Source organism: Dipodomys merriami, unplaced genomic scaffold, assembly GCF_024711535.1.
Source record: "Dipodomys merriami isolate MVZ:Mamm:240054 unplaced genomic scaffold, mDipMer1.0.p SCAF_7, whole genome shotgun sequence".
NCBI classification, from domain to species: Eukaryota; Metazoa; Chordata; class Mammalia; order Rodentia; family Heteromyidae; genus Dipodomys; species Dipodomys merriami.
This window is the reverse complement of record NW_027206290.1, coordinates 18,018,218-18,034,781: the sequence shown is the minus strand read 5'-3', so window position 1 is coordinate 18,034,781 and position 16,564 is coordinate 18,018,218.

Genomic DNA, 16,564 nt, shown 5'->3' with positions numbered 1-16,564 from the left:
TTGGTTCTTCCTCCCTACCTCTAGGACATACCCCTATCCCCTTGTGTATCTTTGTTCAAGCTTATTTGAGCCAATCCTGAACTGCCCTAATTGTCTTCTAACTAGTATTCTTACTTTCATTTCTGCCTCCTGTAATCAGTTGTCACCAAATGAATGGTATTTATGGAAAAGTCTCCTCATTCTCTCATCAGTATCATAAGAGGATTTCTTTCCTTCTTTTTCCTTCCTTTTTTTTTTTTTTTTTGGAGGCGGGGGTTTGATCATGGGGCTTGAACTCAGAGCCTGGGCGCTGTCCCTGAGCTCTTTTTTGCTCAAGGCTAGCACTCTGCCACTTTGAGCCACAGCGCCACTTCCTGTTTTCTGGGGGTTAATTGGAGATAGAGTCTCACAGACTTTCTTGCCTGGGCTGGCTTTGAACCGGGATCCTCAGATCACAGCCTCCTGAGTAGCTAGGATTACAAGCGTGAGCTACCAGTGCCCAGGTGCCCTCTCTTTTAGTCTAGTCTCTCCAGGCTTCGAATTTCTTACCACACTTTTCTTTTTAGACTCTTGACTAAGCCTGGTAACTTACTCCTGTTTGTTTTAGGACCGGTTTCAAATCCTACCATTTCTCTGATGCCACCCTTGGTGACCCTAATGTACCACGAGCCCTCTCTGAAAGCTCACAGCAGCTCCCCTGGCATCACACCTGTTAGTGTGGGCTCCCGCAGTGTTTGGGGGTGGTGATCTCGCTTCCCTTGTCATTCCCACACCACCAATGAGATCTCTGAGGTCAGGAGCCCTATTTTGCATTTCCTTGTTTACTATCCTCTTTCCTTAAACCACAACCTTCACATCATATGGGCCCTAAGGGGACACTCAAGACCTGGAACTTATGTGTGAAGTGTGGCCTGCACTTGCTCTTCTAGAAGCAGATCTTCCTGACTTTTGTAGTAACTCTAGAACTCTTGCTGGCTATGGGCTGGGTTGTACCCAGAGGAAGTCTTCATGTTCCCTTGCTGAGTCTTGGTGTCTAGCTTGCATAGTTTTAGCCCTTTATAGCATTCAGTGAAGGATGCCAAGAAGTTACTACTAGTACTTCATGACAATCAGACCACCTAGCAAACAAAACTACTATTTTCCCAGCACATATTTGGAAAGAGACTTGCCAAGCATGGACTGCTAATTAGGTATTTGTTAGAAACTTAGCATGGTTGAAAATATGCACCAATGTGATTGGGTCATGGGTGAGCAGATTAATTTCTGGGTATGTCTGTGAGGGTGTTTCTAGATGTTATTAACATTGGAATCAGTAGATTTTGTAAAGCAAATTGGCTTCCCCAGCATACGTGGGCATCACCCAAACCACCTAAGGTCTAAATAGGAAGGAGGAATTTGTTCTCTGCCTGATTGCTTAAGTTGGAGTCTCAGCCAATTCCTTGTAATAATAATAAAAAAAATAAGTGTACACACACATACATACCTTATTTGTTTTATTTTCTGGTGAACACAGAGTAAGACAGACTTTAAATGAAACTTCTTGTCAAGCGTTCTGGTACTGTAGGTTCCTGGCAGATAAATTGAAATGTGGTTTCACTATCCAGGCTGGTTAGCTGTGGATTTGTTTCCTTGATGTCTGTGCCCTTTGGTTGTACCCTTGTAGCACTGATTCAGAACTTTGCTGATGAGACAGAAGCAAACATGTCTTAGGCAGAGACTTGAAAAACACTTTCTCTTAATCTCCTCTTAAAATCCACAGCCACCCTATATATGAGCCCAAGGTTGTCTGTTAGGAATTTATAACCCACCATCTCCCTTTCCCTAAACCTTCCCCTTGCTCCTACCCAACCCCATAAATAGTCACCTTGGTGGCCAGCAGCTGATCACAGAAGTACCTATGAGTCTCACTTTGGGCTGGGTTGAGCCTCAGGTAAGTGCATGTTTGGGGACAAATTACTTTGATGAGAATCCTGTTTGTACAACACGGAGACCTGCAGGGAATGCCCAATAGAATGAACTACACACAGGATTGAACCAAATGGATAGCTCAACAGCTGAAGTAGCTCCACCTGAAGTTTAGGAGTCAGTTAATTTATGGTAACAAACGGAAGCAGACTATTTCCCTGCTTAAACTTGGTAGAAACCAGAGAACATGAAATAGTGGTTGCTATCCATCTACAAACAGAAGACTTTCTTTGGAGAGAAATGAGAAAACAAGGCCTCACAATTGTGGGAAGTGGTAAGAAGGGAAGGTGGGTTGAGTTTTTCTAGGACTCAGAGTCTGGTGCTGGTTTGAGAGGGTAGGGTTTGGTGGAGATGTTCATCTGGCATTGAAGGTGTGGGAGTAGAAGGCAACGACGTTATGGGATGGGAAGAGAGGGCAGATGGGAAGAAGCAGGACCCACTGTGGGAGTTCAGCCTGGGAAGAGCAGCGAGGAGAACTAGTGGTTGATAAGGCTGACATGACTAATTTAAGTGAAATGTGTATCTACAAAGTCCATTTACATCCATCTCATTTAAATGTATACCTACAGTCTGTTTATACCCATCTGATTTCTATCTATCCAGAGAATCAGGATTATTGTTCTGTCCATTTTGTGGATGAGAAAGTGGGGACAACACTGTTAAGTGTTTTATAAATATTGCCTGTCTGATAAAATGGGAAATCCCAAAAGTCTCAAAATCCAGGATTGAGCTGGGCACCAGTGGCTCAAGTAGCTTACACCTATAATCCTAGCTACTCAGGAGGCTCAGCTCTGAGGATCGCTGTTCAAAGCCAGTCTGGCAGGAAAGTCTTTAAACTACTCAGAAAAAGCCAGATATGATGCTGTGGCTCAAAGTAGTAGAGTGCTAGCCTTGAGCACAAAGAGGCTCAGAGACAGTGCCCAGGTCCCGAGTTCAAGCCCCAGGATTGGCAAAATAAAATAAAATAAATCCATGGTTGTTGTTTTTTCTTGTACTAGAGACTCCAGAAACTGCAGTTGGATGTGACAAAGGGAAATTTCTGAACAATCTTTTGTAAAGCAGTTTCTGGGGAGCTAGGAGTCAGAGGATTGTAGCTGGGAAGGAACAAGGTTGCCTGGAGATAAGGTAGTAGGACTTGGGGAGCGAGGAAGGGACCCCCTGCAGGAGCCAATGGGGAAAAAAAGGAGATGGCAGGGCTGACAGAAGGCTGGAGTTGTCTGAAGCATAGAGACACATTTGTAGGTGGAGTGGCAAGAGTTCATGAAAAAGAAGTAGAACATGACAAAGCAAGAGAGAAAGTAAGGGAGAACAGTTAAAAAGAGAACAAAAAGAAACAAGAAAAAAATACCTGGAAGGAAAGAATTGAAAAAGCAGTTTCTAAATGAGTAGCTGACAGTAGGAGTCATGGTGAGCGAAGAAGACAGACCAAGGAGGCACTGGGAAATGGCAGGAAGGAAAGAAGGGAGGGAAAGAGGGAGGAAAAGGACAGGGTGGAAAGGATTTGCCGTGTGGACAGGAGGGAGCTGAGTCAGTTCACAGCAGAATTGTTGAAGGCCTGGGATGGATCATGCATTTGAGGAAGAGCCGTCTGCCCACTCAGAAAACACCAGGCCTGAGTGATTCTAATGAGACAACTGAGTGATTCTTAGAACTGTCTTCATGAAGCATGTCCTTCCGGCAGGAATACTCAGTTCTGTGACAGAATAAAAAAAAATGAGATGAAGACACTATGTGGTGTGTGTGTGTGTGTGTGTGTGTGTGTGTGTGTGTGTGTGTGTGTGTGTGTGTGTGTGTGTGTGTGTGTGTGTGTGTGTGTGTGTGTGTGTGTGTGTGTGTGTGTGTGTACATGCTGAACAAGAGAAGGATGCTGAAGGCACCAAAATCTGGCAAAGTGTTCCCTGCCTACCCTGGAGTCCAAAGCTGTCCTGAGAGGTGTAGCAGACACCATCTTAGGTGGAAGAGAGTCTAATAAAAAGAACATTTCTCAGACAGGCGCAAAGTGGCTCACACCTGTCATCCTAGCTACTCAGGAGGCTGATATTTGAGGATCGATGTTCAAAGCCAGCCCACACAGGAAAGTCTTGAGACTCTTATCTCCAATTAACCACCAGAAAACCGGAAGTGGTGCTGTGGCTCAAGTGGTAGAGCGCTTGCCTTGAGCTGAAGAGCTGAGGGACAGTGCCCAGGCCCAGAGTTCAAACCCCAGGACCAGAAAGAAAAAAAATCAATGAGTGTATTTCCTACTCAGTTAGTTATTTTAACAGATCACAACTTTCCAGCAGAAACAAAAAGGGTTTCTTTGAAGTATTTTTTTCATGGGGAAAAAAAAAAATATATATATATATATATTATTCTCTAGAACACAAGGAGAGTTTGCTGTTGAATTCTTAAGGGACTGGCCATCTGGACTTCCTTTCTGTGACTCAAGGCTCTGGTTACTTACTTAAGACAGATGCTCCAGGGAGGAGCTTCCTATTCAGGACGTGTTAGACTTTTTCTAGACAGGAAATTTTACTAGGTGAGGGTGAGGACAGACAAAGCCTCTGGATGCAAACAGAATATAGAAGACAATATAGAAGATTATGCAACTTTATTGCTCATGAAAGACGTTTGTTTGCTGTGATACCAGTCCTGGGGCTTGATCTCAGGGTCTGGGTGCTATCCCTGAGCTCTTTTTGCTCAAGGCTAGCTCTCTACCACTTAAGTCACAGCTCCACTTCTGGCTTTTTGGTGGTTATATGGAGATAAGAGTCTTGTAAGACTTTCCTGCCTGGGCTGGCTATAAACTGTGATCCTTACATCTCAGCCTCCTGTGTAGCTAGGATTACAGGCCTGGACTTTATAAGCTCAGAATCAATGTTTAAGTTCTTTTGTAGCTCTTTGTTACTTACACAATCAAGCTCAGACAACTTTTGCTTAGAGTACAAGGCCCTTGATGATCTAATCTCTGCAGCTACAACACCCCTGCCCTCTCACACAGGTACCAGAGCATCCTGCCTCCTGAGACTTCCACCAGTTGTATTGAACTCCATCTAGATCTATGACACTTGAGATGTTTTAGACTGCAACTTAACCACGTAATTTCTTCATACAACACTTCCTCCTTTGTCCCATGTCACCTGGTAACATCTACACATCCTCTCAAGGTTAGTTCAATGACTCCTCCTTTGTGAAGCCCTCCATGAGCTCCCAAATAAAGGTAGCAGCTCTCCTATGTGCACTCCTTGTATCCAGCTTTGTTACAGCCCCTGGCAGACATGAAGAATGTTTATCTGTGGATCTGATTAGGTGATCCTATTCCTGGAAAACAGGATGGTTTTTTTTTCTTTTTTTTTCTTCACTATGCCTTCATACTAGACATCTATTATCAACATCTATGATCAACAAAAAGACCAGTTCTTTCCCTTTTCTCTTTTGGTAGGAATTGTGCTGGAGATGGTATTCTTTCAGTTATTCTCTTTGTAAAGCAAGCGCATACACATCCCTATCAACCTGTTTTGGATGGCTGACTTAAACATCTGGCCCTGGACTGAAATGTAAAAGGGCTATAGGCTTCTCGTGTGTCTCCATAAATGCCAAGCCCCGTGTCCAGTTCTTGATGGGACACAGCTGGCGTCTGCAACCTTTGTTTCGTTCATGAGCTGGAGGCTTGCATGTATTTGCATCTGGCTTTAGAGAAGAATTATAAAGATGCTTAGTGTCTACAAAATTCCTACCCATGACCTCATTTTTATGTAGCTTTGTCTTGGAGGTTTCTGGTGCTATTTCCAGGTGGACTTCTTTGTGATGTAAGTTCAACCTATTATCAGACTCACAGCAGTTATTTAAAGCTGCCTAGCAACACCAACGCAGCACTAAACTTCTTCTATCTTTGAAGACAGCAGCAAGCTTTCTGTGATCTTCTAGACTCCCCCAGGAGTCAGCAGGCCTCAGGAAGGTCCAGCTTTGGTGGATGGGAAACTGAGGCAGAATAATATGTCACACTGGGGAAGATGAATGATGATCAGCCTTGGAATTCACTTCCTTTGGGCAACTCAGTCCTTTCATCTGAAAGTGGAGTTATTATCAAAGGAGGAAGTCGATTTCCAGCTACCTAAGCAAGCCCAGTGCTTGGAGCCAAAGTGCCAGAACCATTTCCTTCACCCTGCTCTAGCAAGGACCGGGTCCCTCTCCTGTTGGCGCCGGTTGGCACTGTTTAAAGATCAGAGCTTGAAACATGAGTCAAGGCCCCACACATAGGATTAGGGCACAAACAACTTCACTGTTTTGGTTTTATGTTTTTGTCATGTACTCTTAATGATTACACAGGATATATGACTTGGTTGTATCTTCTTATCAAAAGAGTTTGCTGCCAAGCAATGATGGCTTGTCTCTGTCATCCTAGCTACTCAGGAGGCTGAGATCTGAGGATCACAGTTCAAAGCCAGCCCAGGCAAAAAAAGCCAGTGAGACTCTTATCTCCAATAAACCACCAGAAAGCCAGAAGTGGCGCTGTGGCTCAAAGTGGTAGTGCTAGACTTGAGTGCAGAAGCTCAGGGACAGTGTCCAGGTCCTGAGTTCAAACCCCATGGCCAGGAAAAAAAAAAAGTATAATTACTGTTTAATGAGTTATTTAACAGATCCCAAATATCCAGCAGAAACAAAAAAGGTTTATTGGAAAAATTTTTTTATGGGGAAAAAAACATATTCTGTAGAACACAAGCAGAGTTTGCTTATGAATTCGTAAGACCCTCCTCTGCGAAGGGAAGCATTGTTCGGAGGGAAATTTAACTGTGCTGCACTTGCCGAATATTTAATACTTTAAAGAGGAAGTTCTAAAATTTAATAGTTGATTTTATTATTACTCTTTGGGTGTAATTAACTAGGGATGCGCTTTAAACTGCTTTATTCTGGCTGTTGAAATGGGTTTTATGGTTTACACTGGGGGGAGGGAAAAAAAAACTCTATCGGAGCAGGGGCTGCTCCCCTGGTGCACATTATTCCAGTGTCTTTAGAGGCAAGCAAGCAATTTTTCTGTCACTGGTCTTGTTCAAATAGAGTATGTTTATCTATGCAATACTCCCGGGAAAGGGTGTCAGAAAAGAATCACCAGTTAGCAGCTGACGTAGCGTGTGCACACACATCCAAAAAAGCCCCTCAAAGAGCAAATGAACACATATATTTCATTTTTTATGTGGCTGATAAAATGTTGTATCATTAAGTCAAAAGAACAGATTTGTCCCCTCTAAGTTGACTTTAGAAGTTAGCTCTCACTTCTCATACAAATGAGGGCCTTGCGGCTCAACCCAGGATGTTTGGCAGAACCCAGAAAGCCCTTTAGGACCTGAGAGAGCTCAGGCCTCTAAGCACTGAACACCGATTCTTTTAAGGGCTGTCTGCTCTACCGTGAGCAAATCTTAGATATTCAAGCACCAAGTGAGCTGCAGAGAAAAGAGAGCCCTCCTGGATAGTTCATTTCCCTTCAGTATGGTTTTATTTCTAATACTGGATTTCCATGTAATTGCTTTATCAGACCTCAAGTCAATTCATTCATTTATTTAACACATAATTAACAAATTGCAAACAGCAAATATGTAGCAGGCACTATTCTGCCCATAGAAAATTTAAAAAGAAAGGTTGCTTGAAGAATTTATAATCTAGAGAAGATGTTAGACAATCAAGAAAACCTAGTTAGAGAAAGCTCCCCATACCTGACCCAAGCTGTGCCTGCCTAGTCCTTACCCACCATCAAATCAATCAATCAATCAATCAATCAATCAATCTATCTATCTATCTATCTATCTATCTATCTATCTATCATCTATCTATCTATCTATCTATCTATCTATCTATCTATCTATCTATCTATCTATCTATCTATCTATCTATCTATCTATCTATCTATCTATCTATCTATCTATCTATCTAATCTTGCTACCCCGGACAAACTAGCCAGAGCTCTGAACAGATATCCTGTCTAAAGACAGACCTGGGTGCTGTCATCTAATCTAATGCCAGAGCTTGTGCTTTTAACCAGAAGGTATATATTGCATTAGTCTTAGAGTGACTAGTAAAATTCTGAGATTGTCTTCATGTTAATGGGGATCGAGGGGGGAGGAGCAGAGAGAGCAGAAGGGAGGTGGAGAGGGGGGTTGACATTTCTATGATGAAAATCTCAAGGTAACAGCTCTAACAGAATTAAAGTTTAGTCATTACCATCACAACTCAATGACTCAGGAACATTTCATCACAGAATGGTTATACATCTCACGTAGAAGTTCTTTTTTATGCTTTTTTATTGTAAAAATAGTGTACAGAGTGGTTACAGTTACATGAGTAAGGTAATGAGTACATTTCCTAAGTCTTACTTTGTTTTTCCCCTACCATCCCTTCCCTCCCTACCTCCCCAATTCCCCCACCCCCAGCTAAGTTGTAAAGTTGGTTTTCAACATAGTGTCTTGTGCATCTCATTGTTACAATAGGTCAACCTGTATCCTTGTTTCAGCAATTTGTTATTTTCCTTCTCCTCCCCAAATTAGAAAAATGTATATACGAGATGCAGGGCACTGAGGTTGGGGAAGAACATACAAGAGAAACAAAAAAATCACATAGTACATTTTAGATACGTTAAAAACAATAGCAAGAAAGAAAAAACAAATTGTGTCTATCTTGGGGTTCATTTAACTTAGAATCATCTTATATAGTCATATTTTGACCTTTTCTGCTTGTCCCAGACATATACTAGTTATTGCAAATAAGGGAAACCATGATTCTTTGGTGGCTTACTTCACTTCATATAATTTTTTTCCAAGTCTTTCCATTTCCTAACAAATGGTAAGGCACAACTATTGCCTCATGTACAACTATGTGTACATGAGAAACTGAGGCATAGAAATATCACATCTAGCTAGGTGCTGGTGACTTATGCTTGTAATACTAGTTTACCCAGGAAGTGGAGACCCAGAGGATCAAAGTTGAATGCCAGCCCCAGTAGAAAAGTCCATGAGACACCATCTCCAAAATAAGCAGCAAAAATTGGAGCTTAAGTGTAGCTCAGATGATAGTGCACCAGCCAAGCAAGTATGGATGAGCTTGAGGCTTTGACTTCAAACCCCAGTATCACCAAAAAAAATTAAAAAAATCTATTCGTGTGTCTGTCTGTCCATCTGCCTGTTTGTCTATCTTAAATCTAGCTGGGTGCATTGGATTACTCTTGTAATTCTTAATACTTGGGAAGCTGAAATCTGGATCATGGTTCAAAGTGAGCCAGACCAAAATTTTACCAGACCCCATCTCATTTAATATGAAGCTGGATGTAGTGGCACATGCCTGTACTCTCAGCTACGTTGGAAGGTTAAATAGGAGGATCATGATTTAGGCTAGCCCAGGCAAAAAGACAGAGAGAGAGGGCAGGGGAGAAGAGAGACAGAGAGAGAGACAGAGACAGAGACAGACAGAGACAGAGAGACAGATCCTGTCTTAATAAGCAAAGCAAGAAGGACTGGAGCCATACATACCTCAAGTGGTAGATCATTTATCTAGCAAACAATGCCCCGAGTTCAAACATCAGTAACTATAGCCCCACCAAAAATTTTACACTTAAGAGTAGCACCAAGATTTGAAGCAAGAAAGTTTGAGTTTGGATTTTACATTCTTAATCTCTATTCCGACTATTTTCTGGAGGAAATTAGTTAAGATGACCATTTAGTCAGCCAGTTGCTTTTACACACAAAGCCAAATGGCTATTCTGTTTAGTTTCTTGTTCCTCATAAATTGCTGAACTTTAGTATGCATTTCTTTTTTCCTTCTTTTTTTTTTTTGTGGGGGGTGGTTTGAAGCTGGGAGAACAAGATATATACAAAGGTCCAGGCGGGTCTTGAACACACATTCTCCTGCCTCAGACTCTTGAGTGCTGGGATTACAAATAGGTACTACCATGCCTGACTGAATTACTTGTGAGTATGCATACTAGAGGTGAACATTCTTGCTTACAGTGATCATAACTGATTGTAGCATAATAAATAGGAAAGGCACCTTAATGGCCAGAGGTATTGAGATGGCTCAGAAAGTCATGGGAGCCAGGCAGTTTTAGACAGGTTTTATAACAGAGGATTCTGGGGCTTCCGCCACCATCGCTTGCTCCATTCTTGCTAAATCTTTGTACTTTCCAAACAATTTCTGACAGCACTGACAGAACCAGGCAGGTGAAATGTGCTGTGTGCTTCTCTGACTTTTTCTGTAAGCAAAATAGAAATGATAGTCCTGTCCTGTCATTTTCTATTATCTGGAGCTTTTTGTCCCTATTAGTGGGAATAATTAATTAAGAGCTGAGGACAGCCAAGTGCTGAGAGCTCATGCCTGTCATCCTAGCTACTCAGGAGGCTGAGATCTGAGGATGACGATTCAAAGCCAACCTGGGCAGAAAAGCCCATTAGATGTGTATCTCCAATTCACCAGCAAAAGGCTGGAAGTGGAGATGTGGCATAAGTGATAGAGTACCAGCTTTGAGTAAAACAAAAAGTCATGAAAGAAAGTGAGGCCAAGTTTAAGTGCTAGTACCAACAGCAAAAGAGCAAAAACAAACACAGCAACAAGAAAAACTCAGTGCTAAGGATAGAACTTTTCTTTCATAGAAGTAAAGTACACTGTCCATAGCTCTCTCTTAATAAAGTATACAAAATAAGCTTGGGGAGTGGAAAGAAATCAGGGTGTGGGGAGAAACAACCCTACCAAGCAAACCTCTGAGCTACCCACATTATTTAGTGAGAGGATTATTTTTTTTTTCCTCCTGAATCAAATGTTGATCATAATGGCCAAAATAATCCTTAGTACTTTCTTTAAGCTTGCTCATTATCATTCAATATGTTCAACAGAATTATTAAATTTAAACTAATATGGTGCACCTGGTTGAGAGGACGATGAGAGATTTGGCTTCCTGTCTCTTCGTTAAGAATGAATTCAGCCCAAGGGTGTACTGTGAACTTGGTAAATAGCATTATAATAGTGAGAGAATATTGCCTATTGGGTAGCAGGAGTTGATGATTAAATTTAAGTGTGTACTGTCCACATAAAACAAATAATGCTCTTTTTTTAAAAAAACTTTTACTGTGAACATTCATCACCGGTGCTGAAAATGCCCAGTTGCTAATTATTGTGTTTTTAACTTGTAATATACTGTAAATTTTGTATAATACTACTGTGACCTTATACGAAATAGAAAAAGATGACAGGAGGCCTGTAATTATTGCATGGGGAAGAAATGCCTATAATTATCTACTATTTTTAGGACCAGCGTGCATGGCCTCTTAATTTACATAAGCTTTAGACATTCACACATTTTCTGTCTTCGCTTGTGGATGATAAATTTTGCTCACATGAAATTGGAAGACGTACTGTTAGATGCGGAGTTAGCCAACGGAGAGCTTGATTACAATGAGCAGCGCAAGCTTTGGTGCTACAAAAATGAAAAAAAAAAAGAAGCATTTATTTGGATGGAATTTGTTTAAGGCAAGATTCAAAACATTAAAAAAAATCACTCTCACCATATCTACTATATTGGGGCCTGATAACGTGTGATTGTTTTTCTTTTTTTAGAGAACTGGTTAAATTATCTCCTGGAAAAGCATTAACCCAACAAAGAGAAAACCTCTAGGATATTTATCACATGGAGGGTGATTATGACAGCATGTTCTTATTAGAGATGAATATTTTGTGCTCATTAAGGTTACCCCCTTGAGTGTTGAAGGAGGCCGTGAAGCACCACAGCCCTATTGTCCTGTGTGCGTTTGCGGCTAGCTGGAGGAGGGGTGGAAGGAAGAATGGGCATTCCAAAAGGCCGGGACTCTCCAAAAGACCCTGCCCTGGCACCGCCCACTTCCAACATACGGGCTAAATGGACGACACTGGGAGAGTTTCAAGCCAAGCACTCTGAGGATAGGTTGGCAAGAATTGGGAATGGTAGGCCCGCTAGGGCTGTAAAACGGGGGAAAGATGAGTGGATTTGGTTCTTGGGGGCCTTGGGGTGGGCTCCCTTGCAGGAGATTCAATACAGAAGAGTCTAAATGTAAACAACAGGCAAATGCACTATACAAATAATTAGGAAGTGGCGCTGTGGCTCAAGTGGTACAGTGCTCGCCTTGAGCTGAATTGCTCAGGGACAGTGCCCAAGACCAGAGTTCAAGCCCTATGACCACCACTACCAACAACAACAAAATTAAAAATAACTCCCCCCATAAGTAGCAGGTTTTCTAACATAGGACTTTTTAAAAAAAATTACATTTTAAAAATGACTATTACTATTATTATTATATTTCTGGAAATAGCTATTATGCTTTTAAAGTTTAAAAGGTTGTGTACAAGGTTAAACTATCTCATAAGAAAGACATAGCTTCTTTCAAGCCTTTTTCCCCAACTCCGTATTTTTAAAATTTAAGGCTAAAACTTTTGGTTAGTAGATTAAAGTTTTTAATGGCAATATAGCAGATACTTTTGAATGGCTGAGTTGACAGAATAGTTAGACCACAAAGTGTCCACACACTTTCCATTTGGTTTGTTTGATGTTGGATCCAAAGAAGCTGCACCTAATACAGTGGGTTGCTTATTTTGGTTTCATAATCCGTAGGCTCTTTCTCCCAACTTTTCTCTGCCTCTCCCCCATGCAATTGAGACTCTTATCTCTAATAAACTACCAAAAAAGCCTGAAGTAGAGCTGGCGCTCAAGTGGTAGACCACTAGCCTTGATTAGATGTCCACAGACATCTCTTAGTCCCTGAGTCCCAGCCCCAGGACTAGCAAACACACACACACATACACACACACGTTTCTAGTGAGAGGAGATTGCTAATTTAGAGAGGAGGTAGGGGAATGGGGTCCTTCAGACAAGCAGACCTTCCCTTGGAGATAGTGAATCTGGCAAAAATTCACGTTGTATTTTGGAAATGGCACTGATTTCTCTTCTGATTTGTGGAGTTGCCTTCCTACCTCCTGTATCCTCTCTATTGGGTGCAATGGGCTTCAGAGCAAGTTCTAGGACTGATACTTCCTTAAAAAAAAAATCACATGCAGCACAGTGCTTGACACATAGTAAAACTTCAGTGGGTGTATATTGAGAGAAAGAAAGAACAACTGAATAATGATGGGGACACACTCTCCGTTGGTGATGGTGCTGTCTTCCCATAGGCTGTGCATTAGTCTGGACCTCAGTTAATGTTTTGCTTTTTTTTTTTTTTTTTTTTTTTTTGCCAGTCCTAGGGCTGGAACTCAGGGCCTGGGCACTGTCCCTGAGCTTCATTTGCTCAAGGCTAGCACTCTACCACTTGAGCCACAGCACCACTTCTGGCTTTTTCTGTTTATGTGGTACTGAGGGCTTCATGCATGCTAGGCAAGCACTCTACCACTAGGCCACATTCCCAGCCCTTTTTTTTTTTTTTTTAAGTCAGCTGTGGGCCTTGAACTCAGGGTTTAGTCCCTGTCCCCAAGCTTCTTTGTGCTCAAGGTTAGCACTCGCTCTACCACTTGAGCTACAATACCACTTCTGTTTGGAGATAAGAGTCTCACAGGGACTTTCCTGCCCGGGCTTGCTTTGAACCATGATCCTCAGATCTCAGCCTCCTGAGTAGCTAGGATTATAGGCGTGGGTCACAGGCACCCAGCCTCACTTGGTGTTTGATTCAGATTAAAGACTTCCACTTTTTGGTCTTGCATAACTGTCCTTTCTATCCTGAGCCAAGGCTTCTCACACAGTTATTTTTATTTATTTATTTTTGGTTGATCATAGGGCCTGAACTCTGGGCCTGGGTGCTATCCCTCAGCTCTTCAGCTCAAGGCGAGCACTCTACTACTTGAGCCACAGTGCCACTTCCGGCTTTTTCTGCTTATGTAGTGCTGAGGAATAGAACCCAGGGCCTCATGCATACAAGGCAAGTACTCCACCACTGAGCCACCTTCCCAGCCCCTCACACAGTTATTTGAGCAGGCTCATGTGGAGCTGGGATTAGGGGAAGTAATTGACAGCCAGGCTGAATGCCCACTGTCCCCATTTACCCTCCCTCTGTCTGTTCTTTTGAATGTCATTTGAGAAGAACAATATCTGCCTTTCAGGATTACAGTAAAAATTAAGATATGTGAACTAAGTCTTCAATAAGTGGTTTGTGTTATTTTTAGGTGCAGGCTTCAGCATATTAAAAATATCATATATGTTTATTATTATGGAAAACAATGGTTTGGGTTGTTTTTTTCCCCCCCCTGAACTTCACGCTCTTGAGTCTTTCTGTCTTCTGCTCCAATGTGCTTTAGAAATGAGTGACAAGATGGCATGGGCTGTTTAGTGCTCAGCAACTGAGGATCGTGGGCTGTCAGGGTGCCAGTCTGGTTTGCCTCCTCTGCCCAGGGCCCTGGCACGGAGTCTGGCTAGGGAAAAGGCCCTGGATGAAAGCTGTCCAGGCAGCAGGAACATTCACAGCCACCCTGGAGCCAGGAGGTAGGTGTTAATGTTTTCTAGCTGGATTTCCAGCAGCAGAGATACTTATCGCCTTCCTGGGATCCAGAAATCAAGCACCCTCTCTCTAAACCTAATTTGGCAGGTGGAAGAGGAAAACAAATGTATTCTCAGTTAAGCGGCTGAGAAAGTGCAGAAAGCTTTGTGCCCCAAAGTCGGAAGCCAGTTAATGGAAGATAATCCCTACCTGGATTGGGGGGCTTCTTTCATTGGATGGTCAGGAGAGTGACACTGATAAGACTTCCTCAGCAAACCTGGCTCAGGATGGTGCAGTGAGCACGTTAGGAGAGTTATCTAGGACCTGGTAAGAGTCAGCGCCGGTTGGAAGTTTGTTTCCATACAATTTGCATGGTCTTCAGGAGGATCATGGGAGTTCTGGGGAGCAAACCATAACTGGGGGTAACTCAGGGGAGCCAACCCCTTAGGAGAAACAGCATGGAATTTCAGTATTCCCTGAAGCTGAGTCCAGCCACTGGGGCATCCATTTGGAAGATGCTAGGGGTGAGGTGTCCCAGGGACAAAGTTTGGATGGAAGCGATTTCCACTCCAAGGGTGAACTGTCAACTGTCAACTATTTTGTGGTGTTTGATAGCCACGGTGAATTTTGACTTTGGCTGAGTTTGAAATATGCTTGTTTTCTCACTAAAGCTGAAGCACATTTGCACAACAAGCAAAAAGACAAGGTAAACAACTTCTGTGGAGACTCTCCAAGGTCTTTTTCTGGGGATGGCATCTCTGGAGAACTCGGTGATACCCCCCTCACCTAGGGTGAACCCCAAACACCAGGGAGCCTTTCAACATTCAAAAAGGGTCATTCCTTTGAAGTGTGATGACACTCTGGAATGACTCTCTCATTTAAATTCCAAGGATTTCAGAGCAGCCTAGGCCAGGAGGTGAAGCAGAGCAAACTCACACTCTTTGACTACAAAAGCAAATGCATATTTTTTGATGAGCCTGCACTGACTGCCTTTGCAGGCTGAGAACAATGTTTTCTTCTCCCCCCCCTCTTTTTTTTTTTTTTGCCTACAAGGAATGTTATAAGTAGGCATAAACAAATGCCTTCATTATTTATCTGTCTCACTGCACTAAATCACTCTATGTAGGAAATTTGCTATTATGTTTGGCTGGCAATTCCTTAAGGTAATGGGCCACAGAACTTTCCTTAGGGTTATTTTTAGTACAACAGAACATCCATTCAACTGCTGAAAGTTGATGTGAAGACTGAAGTCATGAGGTGAGGGGAAAGTCCTCTGTCATTGACTTGTGGCTCCTTGTAGCCCAAGTTCTATTGTCATTGTTGGAGTACACCTGTCCTCTGTGCTTGTGGACAAATGTGTCGCTGAATTCATCCCAAGGGACTAAACGAACCCTCTTGGAAAAACAGGCTTTCAGGGAGCCTTTTCTCCAAGTTTTCATTGGAACAGTCACCTCTAATCTAAAAGAGCCGGTAAGCAAAATGGGTTTCCCAATTTGGCTTAGATAATTGTTATCTCCCTTGCCTTGTGTTGGGCTGAGGAAGGTGATTGAACACACTATCTCTTCATCCTTTATGTGAAACTCTCCGAGCCTAGGCCATAGATCCAGAATGTACCATGTAAAGCCATCTGGTCCCAAGCCAGGGACCTTCCTGATCTTCCCACCACTGTTGTCTTCACAACCCATGCCCACAGACAGACATCTGTTCCTGAAGGTTCACCCTTCCATTTTCATGTAGTCATCACCCAAATACTAGCACACAATGACAAATTACCATATTATATCCCCGCTCATTCTGCTGCAGTATAGCTACCATAGTGCCTGGGTGCTGTAGTTACAGCCGTGTAGTTACCTACATGGCTGGAAAATATGCCAGGTGCTTTACATGAGCCATTTCATTGGATACATGCAACCATGCTAAGAGGTAGACCCCCTTTTTAATGGCAACTTCTAAGTACCTTATTCAGCCTGAGGACCAATATGGTAGACCAATTACATTGATGGCCTGGACTCTAATCTCCTTTCTGTCTCCTTGATTTTTGACATGTGACTTTTCAGTTTTCCTCTCTAGAAGCAGAATCTTTTTTAAAACCACTCTTTCATTCTCTCAGGCCATCTGCATGCTAAAGACTCAGAGATGTTGCTAATATGGCTCCGTCTCTCCCCCAA